Source organism: Typopeltis vanoorti, chromosome 24 (genome assembly GCF_054136105.1).
Source record: "Typopeltis vanoorti isolate ZY-2024b chromosome 24, IOZ_Tvanoo_1.0, whole genome shotgun sequence".
Classification (NCBI taxonomy): domain Eukaryota; kingdom Metazoa; phylum Arthropoda; class Arachnida; order Uropygi; family Thelyphonidae; genus Typopeltis; species Typopeltis vanoorti.
In genome coordinates, this window is record NC_143572.1 from 52,709,064 (window position 1) to 52,727,500 (window position 18,437).

The 18,437-nt window shown below is 36.7% G+C and overlaps 1 protein-coding gene across 1 annotated transcript in view; it reads left to right on the forward strand.

Moving 5' to 3' along the window:
* The window catches only part of Dp (transcription factor Dp), a 230,932-nt gene that overhangs the window by 209,789 nt on the left and 2,706 nt on the right, over positions 1 to 18,437 (forward strand). The gene's annotated exons all lie outside the window — the stretch shown is intronic.

Sequence of the window (18,437 nt, forward strand, 5' to 3'; positions counted from 1 at the left end):
AACCCACAGAAATTTCTTATAAAATTTATTCGGAAAATATATTTCAAAATCCTGTTTCAGATTTTTGAGTTGGTCACAAACCCTTTTCCAGAAACTCAGAATCAACAAAAATATCATTTTCCACTAAAAAGGATTCCAATGTTGGAAAAGGTGCATATTTATCTGTCTTTTACATAATTAAGAACAGTTAAAGAATTTCCCTGATTGGAGAGATTTAGTTCATTTAATTTCGAAAAAATGTCTGAAAGATAGAATAGTGTTGATAACCATGCTTCGTCAACAAGGAGTGATGCAAAATCAGAATTACGTTCATTTACAAATAATAATGCTTCATGCTTTTAGTGAAATAACCTTGTTAGTACTTTGCCCCTGGAAAGCCAGCGAATTTCAGAATGAAGCAAAAGCTGTATATGTTCATTGCAGAGTACTGAAAATAACCAGTTATTTAACAATCGAGCCTTAATAAAATTAACTAGCTTTACAGCGTTGTACAGCACAGTTTTAAATTCTGGTGGCATTCCTTTGGAGGCTAACACTTTCCTATGCAACAGTATGCCCAATTCATATCCAGAGCTATTTCCTGACCTTAGAAACAACCCCACTATGCCTGCCTGTAAAGTCGTGAGCTCCGAACAGAAATCCATACATCTTCCCCACTGGGTCCCTTTGTGTAATATCTAATTATCGAGAGTGTGAAATATTTCTTCTCCAGTTGTTCGGGATGACAAAGTTCTACAAAACAGAATATCGCCATGGATGTTGTTATCATGCACATATCTTATGTAGCATATTAACTGCGCATCATCTGTAACATCGGTAGTCTCGTCTATTTGTAACACATAATAAGGGCTCTTAACGCTTTCGATTAACTGAGATTTTTCGTCACCTGCCATATCATTAATTCTGTGACTGACAGTACCATTTGAAAGAGGAGTCAAATCAACATCTTTTAGTAACTTGTTTCCAAACAGTTTTTATGACATCTTTTATAGCTGGAAGTAGTAAATTTTCCCTGATAGAATGAGGTTTCTCTGTTTTCGCTATGCACAAACCTAAGAGATAGGATGCTTCAGGTGCCTTGATATTAATCGAACCCATGGTCGAAACTATATATTTCCATGATTTGATGTCCCTAAGCATCGCTGAAAAAATTCATTTGGCTTATTTTTCACATCACAATGTTTAGTTTATAAATGTCGTCGGAGTTTAGCAGGGTTTCATGCACTCGTTCGACAACACTTCATAACACAAAACACATTAAGGTTTCTGTTCACTTTCATCTCCACACGAAGTAAACCCGAATTCCAAATATGAACTGTTATATTTCCTACTGTATTTTTTCTTTGAACTGCTTGTTTCTTCTACTTTAATAGTATCAGATTTACTCGCCGCTACAACACTTGTATTACAATTAGGGTTAGCATCACCTGTTTTATTTGCTCTTCTTTTCAAAGTCCTAGTTCTAAGCCAATTATCCATTATTAAAAAATGTTTCCGAAAAATATATAAATACTGGAGTTAACTCACGTCACACTTTGTCCAAGTGTCATTTAGCACTTCTAGAGGTATACTGAGCCTTGTTTGAAGGAGGAAAACCTTCAGTAATAAAAATCAATAAATAACAAATTAGTTGAAATGTGGATAATGTGTTTACTTCAAATCTGGCAAAACAGCAAGGGAAGGTGGAAGTAATAAAACCATATTGTTGTTCACTTCACCCCTCTTTTATTATTCATCATTCTGCTGCTATTTGTTGATTTTTAAGTATCCATTTTATTTCAATAATTTTTATTTACTCATTCAGTTTTGTTTTTCTGGATAATTCAAATATATATATTTAAGTCTGCCTGTGGCCTGCGGACCACGGGTTGAGAAACACCGGTATAAGTTTCTCTGATAGGTGTTTTTGTTTAGAACTCAAAATTCATAGTAAACATTTTCCTGAAGAATTCTGAGTTAATCCACATTTTTTAATTCTGGAGATATTTCCTCTGATGTTGTTGTTTTTTTTTTTAATTATTATATAAGATTGTCTTTTGCCAGGAACGAGTAAGTAGATTTTTTTTTTTTCCCCTAGATATTCAGATGACTTCTCAGGCTTGTTGATTGTACCCTCACCCAAACTGAGGAGTTTGGGCAATGGTACAATCAACAAGCTTTGTGGATTTTAGGACTTCTGGGAATGACAGAATGCTTGACTATGACTTCAACATTTCCATGCTATTGAGTTTATTTGGTCTGTCTTTTGCCAGCGGAATTAAATTCCTGAATGCTGCATATAAAGGTATCAGGAAAATATGGTTCTTTTTTTTTCATTTTCAGTACCTTACAGTATAACTCCCTTCACTTGTTCCGAATAATAATCATTGAATTATCATATCACTTGTCCTAGAAAAACGTTTTTTTTTGGGAATGCTGAAATAGAACACTTATTGAGTAAATACTATTGAAATTATACTGGACAAATACAGTTTTTGTCAACAGATTAATTTTCTATACCTATATCAATTTCTAATTGTAGTAAGTCCCAAAAGATATGGAATTATGAAACTGAAACTAAAAGGACCAGTACTAACACTGTTGGTATTGGCCCTTTTTGTGTTCTTTGCTCTGCTTCTCCTTAGTCTGTTTTACTGTCCTGTCTTCCATACCACCATCAGCAGGATCCAATGACTCATTATCGTGTTTGCCATGCATTGTGACCTGTGAACATTTGGAGGGGGGGGTCCTGGTAGTCTCGCACTTCTTCCCCCCTGCTTTGGCAAGAAGGGTAGTCCTGGATGGACATCCAGAATCAGTAAGTCTCTTTGTCCATAGCTCGGACACTGGGCAAAAGTCTGATTGTGATGTATGTATGGCAGCTGTGTTTTTTGAGAAAGTCAAGGGCAACCACATGATTTTCTCCAAATTTTGATGTGGCTTAAGTCCAGAAGTGGGGGATGAGAGCAAGATGATCAGCTGTTGATTGCGATTGGTGGAATCCATACTGCTGGCTACTGATTAGTTGATTGTTGATGATCTCCATAATTTTCTAAAGAACAAAAGTGAGAGCAATTGGATTTGTTGGTTGACTATCACTTTTCTTTGGGATGGGCTGGATGTAGGATTGTTTCAATGTTATAGGGAAGATGCTGGTTGAATAGGATAGATAGTGGAGGAAATGCAGGATAAGTGTTAGTTCTGGGACACAATTTTTAACACAATAAGTGGGATACCATCCACACCAGATGCCTTGTTTGTGGTCAGGTTATTAATGATTCTTCAGATTTCTTTTTGGTAGAAGACTATGCGTGACATGGAGAGACCATTCTTGGTGGAGTGAAGAGAACTTTATCAGTACAGGAAAAGAAGAGTGATGCTAGTAAGTTGATCTTTTCTTTGAGGGTGGTCTGAAAAGTTCTCAGCCTAACAATGAAAAAACAAATTTATAAATTTCAAAATTATTTTTTTATTTTTCAACATAATCTCCTCAGATTAATACATTTATTCCAGCGATATTATCCCGTCTCTGGACAAATGCCATGGAGAAGTTTGGTGATTTTCACGTCAGATCTCCAAAGTTTTTATGACTGGGTATGACATAAAGACTTACTAAGCAAAAACTCCCATTCATTTGTTCTGTCTTATGTAGTGGGATCGCCAGTTTTCTGTCTGGATGCACACTGTACGAGAGTGGTCTGAAAAGTTCTCAGCCTCACAATGAAAAAACGAATTTATAATTTCAAAATTATTTTTCTTTTTCAACATAATCTCATTTAACCTCTTAACGCACCAATTAAAAACCAGAAAATGGTCATGTTTCTGCCAATTTCCTTTGGGCAAGGGTGATTTGCTGGATCAAACTCATCATTATTTGAAAAATGTAGAAATTGTTCTATGGCCTCGACGCGTTTTCCACTTTCATCTTCTGAACTAAATAACCAGTCTTGATCACTATCCATGATAGGGTAATAAATATAACATAAAAATTGTCGCGGAAAAGAATTCAGTTTCTTGGATCTGAGTTAACTCAGTTGAATGCGTTAAGGGGTTAAGATTAATACATTTATTCTAGCGATATTATTCCGTCTCTGGACAAATGCCATGAAGAAGTTTGGCGATTTTCACGTAGTTACATGTGAGATCTCCAAAGCTTTATGTGACTAGGTCTAACATAAAGACTTACTAAGCAAAACTCCCATTCATTTGGTCTGTCTTCTGTAGTGGGATCGCCAGTTTTCTGTCTGGATGCACACTGTGTGCATGATGGTACAAGAGTGGTCTGAAAGGTTCTCAGCCTAACAATGAAAAAACGAATTTGTAATTTCAAAATTATTTTTATTTTTCAACATAATCTCCCTTAAGACATACATTATTCCAGCAATGCTCCAGCACCATTATCCCATCCCTGTAGTGGTATTCAGTAAGATCTGCAAAATACCCCTCTACAGCTGCAATCACCTCTTGATTCGAAGAAAAACGCTGACCAGTGAGGAATAGTTTTAGTTTTGGGAAGAGATAGAAGTCAGAGGGAGCCAAATCTAGGAGAATAGAGTGGATGTTCCAACAATTCATAGCGCAGATCCCTTAATTTTCCCATTGCCAAAACACCTTTGTATGCAGATGCATTATCCTGATGAAAGATGATTTTTTCTTCTGCAAACAGGTTCTTTTCTCACAAATTTTTTTTCTACTCTGATTAAAAGATTGGAATAATATTCCCCAGTTATTGTTTTACCCTTTTCAAGATAATTAATAAACAAAATGCCTGTAGCATCCCAAAATACTGATGCCATGACCTTTCCTGCTGACGGAACCGACTTTGTCTTCTTTGGCGCTGAACAACCAGCTTCTGTTCACTGCTTGAATTCTGGTGTGTGATGATGAATCCAAGTCTCATCCTTAGTAATAAATCTGTGCACAAAATCAGTTTTATTCTTGTAAAAACGCTCCAAGCACTGTTTAGAGATTTTCATGCACGTGCGTGTTTGATCTGCTGCGAGCAAGCATGGCACCCATCTAGCGCAAAGCTTTTTCATTTGTAATTTTTCATACAAAATATATTCTACATGTTCTTTTGAAATGCCTATAGTCTCAGCAATTTCACACACTTTGACTCGCTGATCATCCAATATAATATCACACACTTGATCAATGGTTTCTGGTGTTGTTACACTTTTTGGACGTCCCTCACGTGGATCATCTTCAAGGCTGGTACGGACACATTTAAACTTGGCAGCCCATTTCTTAATTGTCGAAAACAAAGGAAAATAGTGCCCATAAACTTTTATGAAATTCGAATGAATTTCATTTGGCTTTAAACCTTCTTTTACAAACAATTTTATCACCGCACTATACTCATTTATCCATTTCAAGGGATACAGAAAACACTTTTGCTTCAGATAGCTGTATAAAACAAACTACTTGATAGAATGACTTGCAATTTCACATGGATGCTTATGACAGCTGTACTACTAACTTAGAGAAAAAAAAAAACTTTGCCGATAGTGTTCCATCTATGGTTGAGGCCGATAACTTTTCAGACCACCCTCATATGTGAGGTAACTGTAGTACCATCTGGATGGTGAGAGTGGTGGAAACCTGGGTGGGCAGTGGCCTTGGCAAGGGACCAGAAGGAGTGTCAGCCATTTGGGTAGGAAGTGAGTTTGCAGCATTTGGCTTTTTTTGGCAACAGTTGTAAACGAATCATCACCAAGTAAAAACAACTCTGCATACTATTCATGGTATGCAGAGTTGTTTTTTTATTGCGTTGACACACTTTTGAGAACCAGGGTTGGATGATAACTGAGAATTTGGAGTGGATGAAGGGATGAAAGCCTTAATTCCTGTGAGGATGATTTGTTATTTGGTCTGATCAAGTGTTTGGAACAGAAGAACCGAAGCAGTAGTCAGACTATGGGAAGGAGGAATTGAAGTTATGCATTTGGCACCCTTGTAGTGCCAAAGAACATAAGATTGTGAACTGGTAGGTGATGGTCATTCTATGGCAAAAGACGTGTGTGATTCTGTGATCTGAGTTACCACAATGTACTTGGAAAGGAAGCTTGTTAGGAAGAGGTCGAGTGTGTTTGCAAATTTGGGGAGGGGGGGTTGTCATCTATTCTGGTAGAAAGATTGATGATCTGTGATAGGGCATTGTTAATCGCAAATACCTCAGCATCCCTGCCTGCTTGATTGGTGAAAATTGAGAAGCAAAGCCAATATGAGTGGTAGGCATTGGATTCCCCAAGAAGATTAACCTCACTATTAGGGTATTTTGGCTGCAAAAAGTTGAGCTTTAGAGAGCAATAGAGCATATGAAAAGGACAGATTTGGTAGGGAAATTTTCAGCCAAAGCAGATCAAATAGTGGGAAATTTGAGGTTTTGCATTTTCTGGCATGGTATGTCTGTTCTGATAAATGCACAAGTTCTTCTCTTCTGGTGGAAAGAACTCTGTAGGTGTAATTTGGGCAGTTGAGGTAGACAGTGGTTAATTAAGTTTCCAGATATGACAATACCGGAGTGCTGACAAGACTAATTTGGAAGAAAATTGTTGATAGTAGATTATTAATAACATAGTAGCCCAAACATCCCTTGAGGGTACTTTATCATTTATTTTTATATAGTCTGGAAATCCTACCCCAAGAGACCAAATATGAAACTTGAAACAAGCCACTTCAAGTTTCATGATGTGAGCATGGATATTTGTAATTGTCTTTAGGTGGGAGATTTCATCACCTGGTGTGAGATCACTGTCCCACTTATAGAATTCGGAAGCCCACAGCCTCTTTGTTGGAGAGTGGATATGTTGAACCCCTTGGTTCACATATCCACTCTTATTTTGATGACATCCTTGGATGGAGTCCAAACCAGCAGCTGACAAACCACCATTTATCAGCTGACATGTTGAATGTAGAGTTTGGGGCATCGACTGGAACACGAATCTGCACAAAAATATTCAAAACCAAATCTCACAACATGGGTTTCCATGGTAGGAACGCATTATGAAAGCCCTCACGTTACCCAAACCAACACATAGCATTTTCTTCAGTGGTGCAAAGCATGTACAGTGAGACATAGAAGCTTAGAGAGCTATTTTTTGGAGTGATGAATCACACTACACACTATACCCAGTAGATGGAAGGGTGTGGTGGATGCCCAGTGAACATCTCTTACCAGTGTGTGTGATGGTATGTTCTATTTTTCGTGTTTTGGCTTCTGATCTCTGTTTGTGGTGCCATGAACATTGAACACTGAGAGGTATCTGAACAATGCAATGCTTCCTATTTTGTGGCATTTCTATGGAACTGACTATTATCTCTTTCAGAAAGATAATGCACCATGTCATAAGGTTTCTGCTGTAACTGCTTGATTTGTGGACATGCATGTCAGCACATTTGACTGCTGTCTCCACAGAGCCCTCAACCGTATTAAACATCTGTGAGATAAACTAGAGCATCAGGTGAGGTCAAGGGATGTCTACCCCACAACACTCCAGGATCTCATTACAGAAAGAATGAAAAATGTTCCAAAATTCCCAATGATTGCTATTGTATGCTTGTGGAAAGTGTGCCCCATAGGATTGCTGCCATCATCACGGCGAAAGGAGGTATTATATCTTAAGGCTAGCGCCATGACTGTTTGTTCTTCACACTATGGTGTCCATTGATTTCCTGCTGAGCAGTGTACACTCTGGCAGATCTTATGAGACGCATAAAATTGCATGGTTTTAACTTTTAAAAATTTATACAATCACATTTGATTACATATTCTATTTATATGCAGGTACTGGTTTGCTTAGCTAATTTTTTAAAATTTGCTTTTTGTATATAGCATGATATTTGCTGATCTCTTTATCACTGTTACCTTTGAGCTATATGACCTTTGCTGTCCTTGTGCCAATAAACCCCTAATCAACTAACCGGCCATCTAGATTCCTCTTCATGGGCTAGCTTACACCTCTGATCTTTCCTGACACAAACACATAGAATCCATAGCTTTCTCATCCACCTGAAACCTCGATGTTGTCAAACCACACATCTCACCTGTATAACTCCTGACACTATTGAGTCACAGATGTGCTGCTCACCCTTAAAATACAATTTCATGTTTGGGGCAGTGTATCAAAAAACCTTTCTAGAAATGATTTGATGCCATCCAAAGAGGGAAGACTCATTCTGGTCACTTTCTCATTATGCTGTTCAATCATAATTGGCTGTGACCATTTTTGCTTGCTTTCCTCTAAGTATTCTAAATACATAAAACAGCTATTGGTCAGTATTCATACACAATTGAATTAATTAAAAAATGATTAAAATGTTTTGCATGTTAAGGGTTTATCGTCATTCCTTTTTGATAATTATGGAAATTTAATAAAGATTTTCTGAAAAAGATATACAGGTAACCCTCATATAATGTGGTACTTATATAACGCGATCTACAAATTGTAGTAACCCTTTACTTTTCATATATTTTTCATCAGGCGACTCAAAAGTTAAATTTGTGTTTTCCCATATAGCGCATGTAGTTATAAGTAGTGAATTTATATTAGGGGGAAATACCCTTTAGCACGCATGTATGTCAATTGTTTACCATATAGAATGGTTATTGTTGAAAATTGTCTTCGTTTTCTCCCAGGAAAGTGGATTAAAAATCATAATAAAAAAGTGTGTTGATCTCAAGCTGTATATTTTCTGGCGAGTTACATAATTAATATGTAATGCTTTTTTTATGTAAAAATTTTATTTGTATAGTAATGGCCATTAAAACTGCAACGAAAGGGAAAAAAACCAACATTGAAAAGAAAATTCATTTCTCTCGAAGAAAAAATTTAAATCGTGGATCAGTTGAAAAATGGAGAAAAACCAGGAGTTATTGCAGGCAGTGGCGCACCCAGAGGATGAAGGCCAAGGGACCCCCCCCCCCCTCCACACACACATACAAAGAAAAAAAAAGGGGGATGGGGGACTAGAAAAATTTCCAAAAATCTTTTCCTAATTAAAATTATTTTTTTATTTATGTTGTGTCATGTCTTCCATTTCTATACTACATATGAATTAGCAACCATTGTAGTATGCGATGCGTTACCTGTACTTTTATGTAGAGTTCTGTAGTCTCAAAGTGTAAAAAGGTTCTGAAGCACCCCTAGCTGCATTAATTCATCTGTCTTGTTTGTTCTCTTGATATTTTCATCTCAGGCATTTGTTTTGCCAATCTTTATCTTGCATTCTGTTTAAGTGACCATGTCATCTTAGATTAACTGTTTATATATTTGTTATATCTTCAATTTTAATGTTTCTGCCATTGGTGCCAACCAATAGTTTATTGTTCCAATTTTCTCACCATCTCCACTACTATGCCAAACAAAATATATAGATGTTTTGTTTTCCCCGACCTATTTTCAGTTGTTCACGTTTAGATAAGTATATTTATTGCTGATTTCATACCATGTTTATGTTAGCCGTGAGGTTCTTGTTTCTCTGGCTGAGTCAGTGAATCCCCATGTTTTGTCCCTCAGTCTGTATGGTTTACTTCATATTTTTGAAGTCTTTCATTTTTTCACTAATAACATTTATATAAATTTTAGATCTACAGTCAGAAAGGTATTTCACTGGTTCTTTTCCTGTTAATAACTAAGTGATGAACCACTCCCTATTTTTTGTATTTTCTTGTATCTATCTGGGATGAATCTGATGACATAACTGTCAACAGTAACATGTCTTGTCCAGGTTTCATTTGTTCTTTCCCTGTGAATTTATGCACATAAGTATGCCACTTAACGTAATCTATATGAATTACGGTGAAGATATACATCCTTACTTTACTCACTGCACATCTTTCAGTTTTAACTGCTGCTGATTGATATATTTGTCTCATTTATACTGTGATTGTAATTTTTAACTGCTCTGCCACTGCGATACTTTTCCAAATCTACTCATTCTATTTATGATTTCCCTTCAGTTTTTCTTATTCTTTTCTGACTATGTACTCAGTCATAAAATTCCTTTGTAATTTTCTTACATTGTTTTATTATTCTATTTAATGGGCACAATAATAGGTTTAATACCATTTTAATTAATAACTATTGTTAAGGAAAATAGAAAAATTTAATATTTGAATAAGATTAAGCTTAGTGCTAGTTTCTTAAGAGGATATATCTTAAACATATACGCTAGAATTCATTAAGAGGTTAATCAAATTAACTGGATAAGTATTGCTAGATACTGGATATGAATTGGATAGATCGACATAATAGGGGTGACTGAAACAAAACAAGACAAAAACTGGTGAGATCTTTCTAAGCAATAAATACAAAATGTTATATTCTGACAATCAAGGAAAAGGAGTAGCCATAGTATTCAACACTAAATACAAGGCTAATCTTCTTCATTGGCAGAAATTTCAAGGAGAGAGAGTGATGTGGACAAATATCAGAATGAGGAACTAGACAAAGACTTATTTGTGTCTATAGTCCCACACAAAGTTCCTACTAAGGTAGAAGTGGAGTTTTGTGGCATTTCTACGGAACTGACTATTATCTCTTTCAGAAAGATAATGCACAGTGTCATAAGGTTTCTGCTGTAACCTCTCAAAAAAAAGAATTTTTCGAGGCTTTAGAGAAAGCAACTGACACAATGAAAAAGGAAAAGTTGGTCTTTGTTGGGGATCTAAATAGCAGAGTAGGAAATGATTGTCAGACACACAAAAATATTTTGGGAAAATTTGGAGAAAAGAACAAAGCTATAATAATGGCAAATACCTGTTGGATTTCTGCTCAGGACATAGACTGGTTATTACTAAAACAATGTTTCAACATAAAAATGTGCACAAATTCATTCACATGGAGAGAAGAGGCAAGGAATAAGAAAAGTCTCATTGACTATGTTATTGTTGATAGTGATGTTTTCTCACTGGTGCAGGACACTAGAGTGTACAGGAGATTTGAAATTGGAAGTGATCACCATTTAGTCTTAAGCAGGATAAAATTGAGTTTCATATTGAAAAGAAGAACATATAAGAAAGTTTGAAATGCGAATAAAAGTTGAACAGCTCTCAGATGTGAACTGTAGACTAAAATAGACAAATATTATTCAAGAAAAAATGAAAGAGTTTGAGAACAGGAACCAAACCTTGGAGATTCATTGGCAAACCCTGAAAAAAACACTGATTGATTCAGCCAGAGAGGCATGTTGTTAGGTTGTCTATCTGCAAGGATAGAAAAATCATAGTGGACACCAGAAGTTAAAAGTGAAGGAAAAGAAGAAAACATATCAAAAGTTCCTAGCAAATAAGACAGCTAAACACTGTTAAAACTAGCTAAACAAAAGTTATGGGAAGACTTTGGTAAGAACATAGAAAATAAATATCAAGATGGTGGCAACATATTCTGGAGTTGAAGAAGCTCAGAAATGGAGTAAAAAGTGTTGTAAAAGGTATTGAGATGATAAAGGTGACATAAAAAGTGGCAAAAAAGATATCCTTGATGTATGGAATAATTACTTCGAAAAATTGCTAAATGAAACGATCAGTAACAGCACAGTGGTAAAAAAAAACTAACCAGGCATGCAATCAGGAATACATATCCATGCTTGAAGTAGAAAAAGCATCAAAGGTCTGAAATGTGGAAAGTCATCATGAGAGATGATATTCGACCAGAAATGCTCAAGTATGGAGGTATAAAATTATTACGGTATCTGCATTGCATAGTACAGAAGGCCTGGACAGAGAGATGAATTCGAGATGATTGGAGTAGAGCTCTCATAGTACCCATGTATAAAAAGGGAAATAAAACAATGTGAAAATTACAGAGGTATTTCTCTACTGAGTGTTCCTGGTAAGATATATGCAAGTATACTTGAGAAACAGTTCAGAAAAATCGTGGAACAGAAGCTTGGTGAAGAACAAGCTGGATTCAGACGAAATAGAAGCTGTCAGGTTCAGATTTTTACTTTATGACAGATAGTTGAGAAATCATGAGAATACAACAAAGATCTGTATTTAAGTTTTGTAGATCTGGAAAAGGCATATGACAAGGTGCCAAGAGAGAAGCTATTCAAAATGCTACAGTTATATGGTGTCAATGGGACATTATATCAAGCAATACTTAGTCTTTATTTGAGTTGTAAGTCAGCAGTTAGAATTGAAGTACAGGAAGATGATTTAATGTTAAATCTGGTGTCAGACAAGTATGTACATTATCCCCTCTGTTATTCATTATGTATATAGATCACGTTATGAAGGAAAGTGGTATTAAACATGATATCAAAATTGGAGGTGTTAATGTTAGCTCTTTGCTTTATGCAGACGATACTGTTGTAATAGATATGGTATGAAGCTCAGCAATTACAAGACAAAGACCATGAAAATATCAACTGCATTGTGATTGGAGACCTATATAAAAGGCTTCTCTCCGTCCTTGGACTTCAAATGAAGATGCCAGAAGAGAAATTGTGACATTAATATTATTCAGTAATGTGTAAATAGAGCTAATCTGGCATGACATGGTCACCTAAACAATGAGAAATTAGTGGTAAAACAAGTTTTTTGTTTGAAGGGAAAAAAAATGCGAGGGGGGAAAAAAGATACAGGGGAAGACTGGGATATAAGTGAGTCAGGAGTGTGCTTTTAAGGAAGTGCCGATGAAATCAGGGATCTCAAAATATTTTTACTTTATGCAAGTCATTACATCTCTAAATAAATCTACTAATAATCAAACTTAGAATAACTGGAAAAGACTTTCTTTATATCGTGTAAGAACACTTTGGTTTGAAAGACCAGTAATCCTGAGACCTGAAATCTGTGTGGACTTTTAAACTGAATGCAAGCCAGTGATCTCAATACAGAAGTGTACTGTCTTCCCATCCCCCTCCAAATGTCAATTTTTCATCCCATAAAACAAACTGTCCATACAATTAAGATGTAATACACTAGTATCATAGCCCTAGTTGTCTGTTATAATTCAGAACAATCCAACCCACCAGACTTGTTTTTTATCCCATGAGATAGATCCAACCAGAACAACATAAGGCTTTGTGGCCTTAGTTGTTATGGCCATAATTCAAAATAACCAAACTTGTTTTCCTCTGGTGTATCCTATTTAGTAAGTATCCACTTGACAGTGAACAGCTAAAAGATGAGTTGGCACTTTAGGTCTTAGCCAAACAAACGGTATTTTGTATTGATTCTAACCACACACAATATTGGTAGTATAGGATAACCAAATGTAATGCCAGCTGAGGTGATGCCTGGTCAAACAATGTCTCTTGTCTGTGGAACCAGCATGAACAATTGAAGTCAGCCACTGGAACAACCTCAAAAACTTTGCATTTAGCAGAGGAATTCCAGAAATATGAAGTAATCATTAAATTCATGAACATGTGTGTTTTAGGATAGATAAATCAGAATTTCATGGACTCAAGAAATTGAGGCAATCCAGGATAGGAAGAAGTATCAGAAGTTCCTAACAAATAAGTCTGCATGTGTCTGTAAAGAATATAGAGGCAAATGCAAGAAAGTTATGTAGAAAAAAAGCTAAACAAAGGCATTGTGAAAAAAGAACGTGGAAGATAAGCATTGCAGTGGTGTAGAAGTATTTGGAAGTTATTGGGGGGTGGGGGATAGAAATTGAAGAAAGAGTACAACAAAAAGTATCAGGATATGGTAAAGATGAGATTAAAACTAAAGATATAGTGATAGTCTAAGCAGAATAATTAATCAGAAATTATTAAATGAGAACTATCAGCAGAACAATGTTAGAAAATATTTACCAAAAATGCAATCACAAGTGTGAAATGTGACAGGTAGCCAGAATTGATATGCTCTGATAAATGAAGTATAAAATTTTCTTGTAGTTGCATATAATTCGGAGGATTGATTTCCAGATTTTTGGAGTAAGTATTATCTGATAGTACCAGTCTAAAAAGGGAAATGTAGTAGACAGTCACTATTATAGCACAGGGCTTGCTATGTGGGGGAAAAATACTCCAACCCATACACAGAATTCATTCAACATTACTTACTCATCCAAGGCATCATGGTAGAAGACCATAATGTTACCAGAGTTGAAATTAATGTCACTTACTCTTTATGATGAAGTATCTAGTTCTCCTTTTCTCCTTGCATGTTAGGCTCAGTAGCATCTCATAGCCAAGTAATTTGGCTTGTTTGAAACCTAACTAATGCTCTGATAGGATAGTTAATCCTATCTGCATGGGTATTATGACTGTCAGTTGTGTTTTTTTCTGGCCAGGAAGGGAAACCCTGCCACCTCCATATGAGACCAGCTAATTCACCTTCAGTTAGAAAGCCCTGGTATGGGTTCTTTGCATTCTAGACAAACCCCAGGTCTCTCCAACCAAAGGGTATCATCAAAACTGCGTTATAGGTTATTCAAAACAAAAAAAAAGGAAAATAACCTGATATTTAAAAAGAAATTAGACTCAACTATTACAAAGCATTACCATCGAAGTAAATAAACTAGAATTTTGAAATCCGTTCATGTATTTGAATGTCTGTTAATTCTCTCTGTGTGTGTTGAGCCCATACATGAGAGGTTGGCTGATCAACCTTTAGTACCGTATATGGGTAGTGAGTTCGGAAAGGAGGAACTTGTGATTTGATTTAAAAGATAGTGCATCAAGACTGTTCTACAATACAACAGTAGCAGGGATGAAGGAGGATGAAAAATTTGTTCTGTGGGTTTCAAGGTGCACTGTGAAGGGATTTTGAGCAGCAGCTGCACGTGTTCTAACAGGCTTAGTACTAAGTGAGGAAATTATTCATGCTATTTCAGAGGAACATTTGCCATGGAAATATTTACAGAATAGGCATATTAGAGAAACCAAACATCTGTGCAAAAGTGGGAGGAGTGAGTTGGTAAGAGATAGGTCATTAATCAATCTAATTACGCTCCTCTGTATTGAGTCAAGCATTTCGAAGGAACTCATAGCGCTCCCCCCCCCACTCTAAATGTGAGAGCAGTATTCAATAGCTGGGCTGATTTGTGATTTACATAAGGTTAACTGCTGTTCAGAGGTGGAGTAACGTCTTGAGCGAAAGAGAAATCCTACTTTTTTAGAAGCTGGGAATGCAATGGTTGTGATGTGATTATACCAGGAGAGGCTTGATGTCTGGGTAATTCCATGAGAGATCTCATGTTGTCTGTAAATTTGAGTGCTATCAAAGGTAATACTGGGAGAAAATGGTTCTTTATTGAGAACTAAGGCAGAAGTGGGTTTTGCTAGCATTGAAATTGACGAGGTTGTCTGAATCCCATTGGAGGATGCCTTGGAGATCAAAATGAGGGCAGTAGTGGTTGATGTTCTGTAGGTTGAAGTGATTTGTGTAGAGTAAGGTTTATCAAATGAAAGGGAAAAGTGTAATGTGCTGTCATCTGCAAAACTGTGTTGAGTTGGAAGTCAACTGAAGTAGGTCATTGTTATTTAGAAAGAAGAGGATTGTTGATAGAACAGAACCTTGTGGAACCCTGGAATTAGTTCAATGGTGAGAGGATAAGGAACCACCTACAAGGGTGGTCTGAAAAGTTCTCGGCCTTGACCATAGATGGCAACACTCATCAAAAAAAATTTTATTTTGCTTATGACAGTGGATATATCTGTCATAAGCATCCATGTGAAATTGCAAGTCATTCTATCAAGTAGTTTGTTTTATACAGTTGTCTGTATCCCTTGAAATGGATAAAATTTACTGTTTTGCAGTTATAAAATTCTTTGTAAAAGAAGGTTTAACGGCAATAGAAATTCATTCGAAGTTCATAAAAGTTTATGGGCACTCTTCTTTTTTTTTTTTGACAATTAAGAAATGGGCTGTTGAGTTTAAATGTGGCCGTACCAGCCTTGAAGATGATCCACGTGAGGGATGTCCAAAAAGTGTAACAGCACCAGAAATCATTGATCGAGTGCGTGATATTGTATTGGATGACTGGCGAGTCAAAGTGCGTGAAATTGCTGAGACTATAGGCATTTCAAAAGAACGTGTAGGATATATTTTGCATGAAGAATCGCAAATGAAAAAGCTTTGCGCTAGATGGGTGTCGTGCTTGCTTGTAGCAGATCAAAAACGTGCTTGCATGAAAATCTCTGAACAGTGCTTGGAGCATTTTAACAAGAATTAAACTGATTTTGTGCATAGATTTATTATTATGGATGAGACTTGGATTCATCATTACACACCAGAATCCAAACAGCAGTCAAAACAGTGGACAGAAGCCAGTTGTTCAGCGCCAAAGAGGACGAAGTCGGTTCCATCAGCAGGGAAGGTCATGGCATCGATGTTTTGGGATGTTAAAGGCATTTTGTTTATTAATTATCTTGAAAAGGGTAAAACAATAACGGGGAATATTATTCCAATATTTTAACCAGAGTAGACAAAAAAAATTTGTGAGAAAAGATCCTGTTTGCAGAAGAAAAAATCATCAGGATAATGCACCTGCATACAAAGGTATTTTGGCAATGGGAAAATTAAGGGATCTGCACTATGAATTGTTGGAACATCCAATCTATTCGCCTAGATTTGGTTCCCTCTGATTTCTATCTCTTCTCAAAACTAAAACTTTTCCTCACTGGTCAACATTTTTCTTCTAATCAAGAGGTGATTTCAGCTGTAGAAGGGTATTTTGCAGATCTTATTGAATACTACTACAGGGACATTGCTGGAATAAATGTATTAGTCTTAAGGGAGATTATGTTGAAAAATAAAAAATAATTTTGAAATTATCAATCCTTTTTTTCATTGTTAGGCCGAGAACTTTTCAGACCACTCTTGTTCTTTCACTCACGCACGCACGCACGCACACACGCACGCACACGCACACACACACACACACACACACACACACGTGTGCATCAAGACAGAAAACTGGCAATCCCACTACAGAAGACAGACCAAATGAAAGCTTACTAAGTTTTGCTTAGTCAGACCCAGTTACAAATGCTTTGGAAATCTCGAATGTAACTACATGAAAATCACCAAACTTTTCCATGGCATTTGCTCAGAGATGAACAAATGCCATGGAGAAGTTTGTGTGGAGATATATGTGGGTAGATCTCCTATTGATTGGCAGCAACAGAATCCATACTGGTGGTCATTTATTAGCTGCTTGCCTTCGAGGTAGTGTAGGAATTGGGAATTGATGGTTTTCATCGTTACTTTAGACAGGACTGAGGTGAGTGAGATAGAGCAGTAGTTAGACGGCAGTGATTTGTTGCCTTTCTTGGGAATGGGTTTGAATATAGGATAGTTTTCAGGATGTATGATAAATATCAGTGGAATAAGAGAGTATATACAAGTGACATAGGAGTTACTTCTGGTTCATAAGCCTCCAAGAGAATTGGAGGAATGCCATCAAGGTCAGGAAATGTTTTGTGTCTAATTTGGACAGTTTTCTGATCTCTTTTTGGCAAAAAGATAGAGGGGGCATGTTGGGCATCTGGAATAGTTGGGGGTGTTTACCATTGTCAGTTATGTGTGCATTGGAAGTGAAGCCAGGAGATTAGCTTTTTCTGTGGGCAGTGGTGCAATACAGCTATTTGGGTATGATAGGGGTGGGAATATTGTTGGGCAGAAGTTACTAGTTGCTTTGGTGAGAGACCAAAAGGTTCAGCTGCTGTTTTGACAGGCTACTAGTTTCCTGCTTTTTTGCTCTTTTGAACTCTGTTTTGGAAGCATTGATAGTTTTCTTGCAGCTATTTCTGGCTTGAGTATAAGCACTAAAGGAGAATGGAGTTCTTGATTTTATGGTATGCTTGATTTTTCATTTGTACAACCTTGACACATCTTTTAGAGAACCAGGGTTTAGTTAGGGAACAGCAGTTCAGAGTAGTGTTGGGAATGTATGTTTCCATGCCAGTAAGGATTACTTTGGTGATAAGTTTGGTGCATATGTTTGGGTTGGAAGGCCAAAAGCAATAGTCCAACCATGGGAATGAGGCATAGAAGTCACGGAGGCTGTCCCACTTAGCACTGTTATAATGCCAAACTACTCTTGTATGGGAGTGGCTATGTAAGCTTTGTTGCATGGGAGAGGAGATGAGCACTAGATTGTGATCGGAATTATTTAGGGGGACTACCACATTCACTGTATTTGGAAGGATCATTGATGAGGAGGAAATCTAGGTTGTTTTGGGAGTGGTTTAGGTTATCTGGTATTCTGGTTGGCATGTGAGGTGAAAAGAGAGCTATAGGAAGATCAAAGAGATCATGGGCAGATGAAATTAAAGAGATAGCTGGAACTGAGTAGCACAGAAAAAAATTACCTGGGGGAGGGCTACTACATTTGTGTGTGTGGTTTTACACACACACAAATGTAGTGTGTGGTTTTACACACACACAAACTGGTGTATAGAAGTTGGCCTTCTAATTAATGTATTATGGAGGTCAGAGTCCTAAGCAGTTCTTAACTTGTTCACATTAGTTGATATTGTTCTTTGACTTTGGTAAT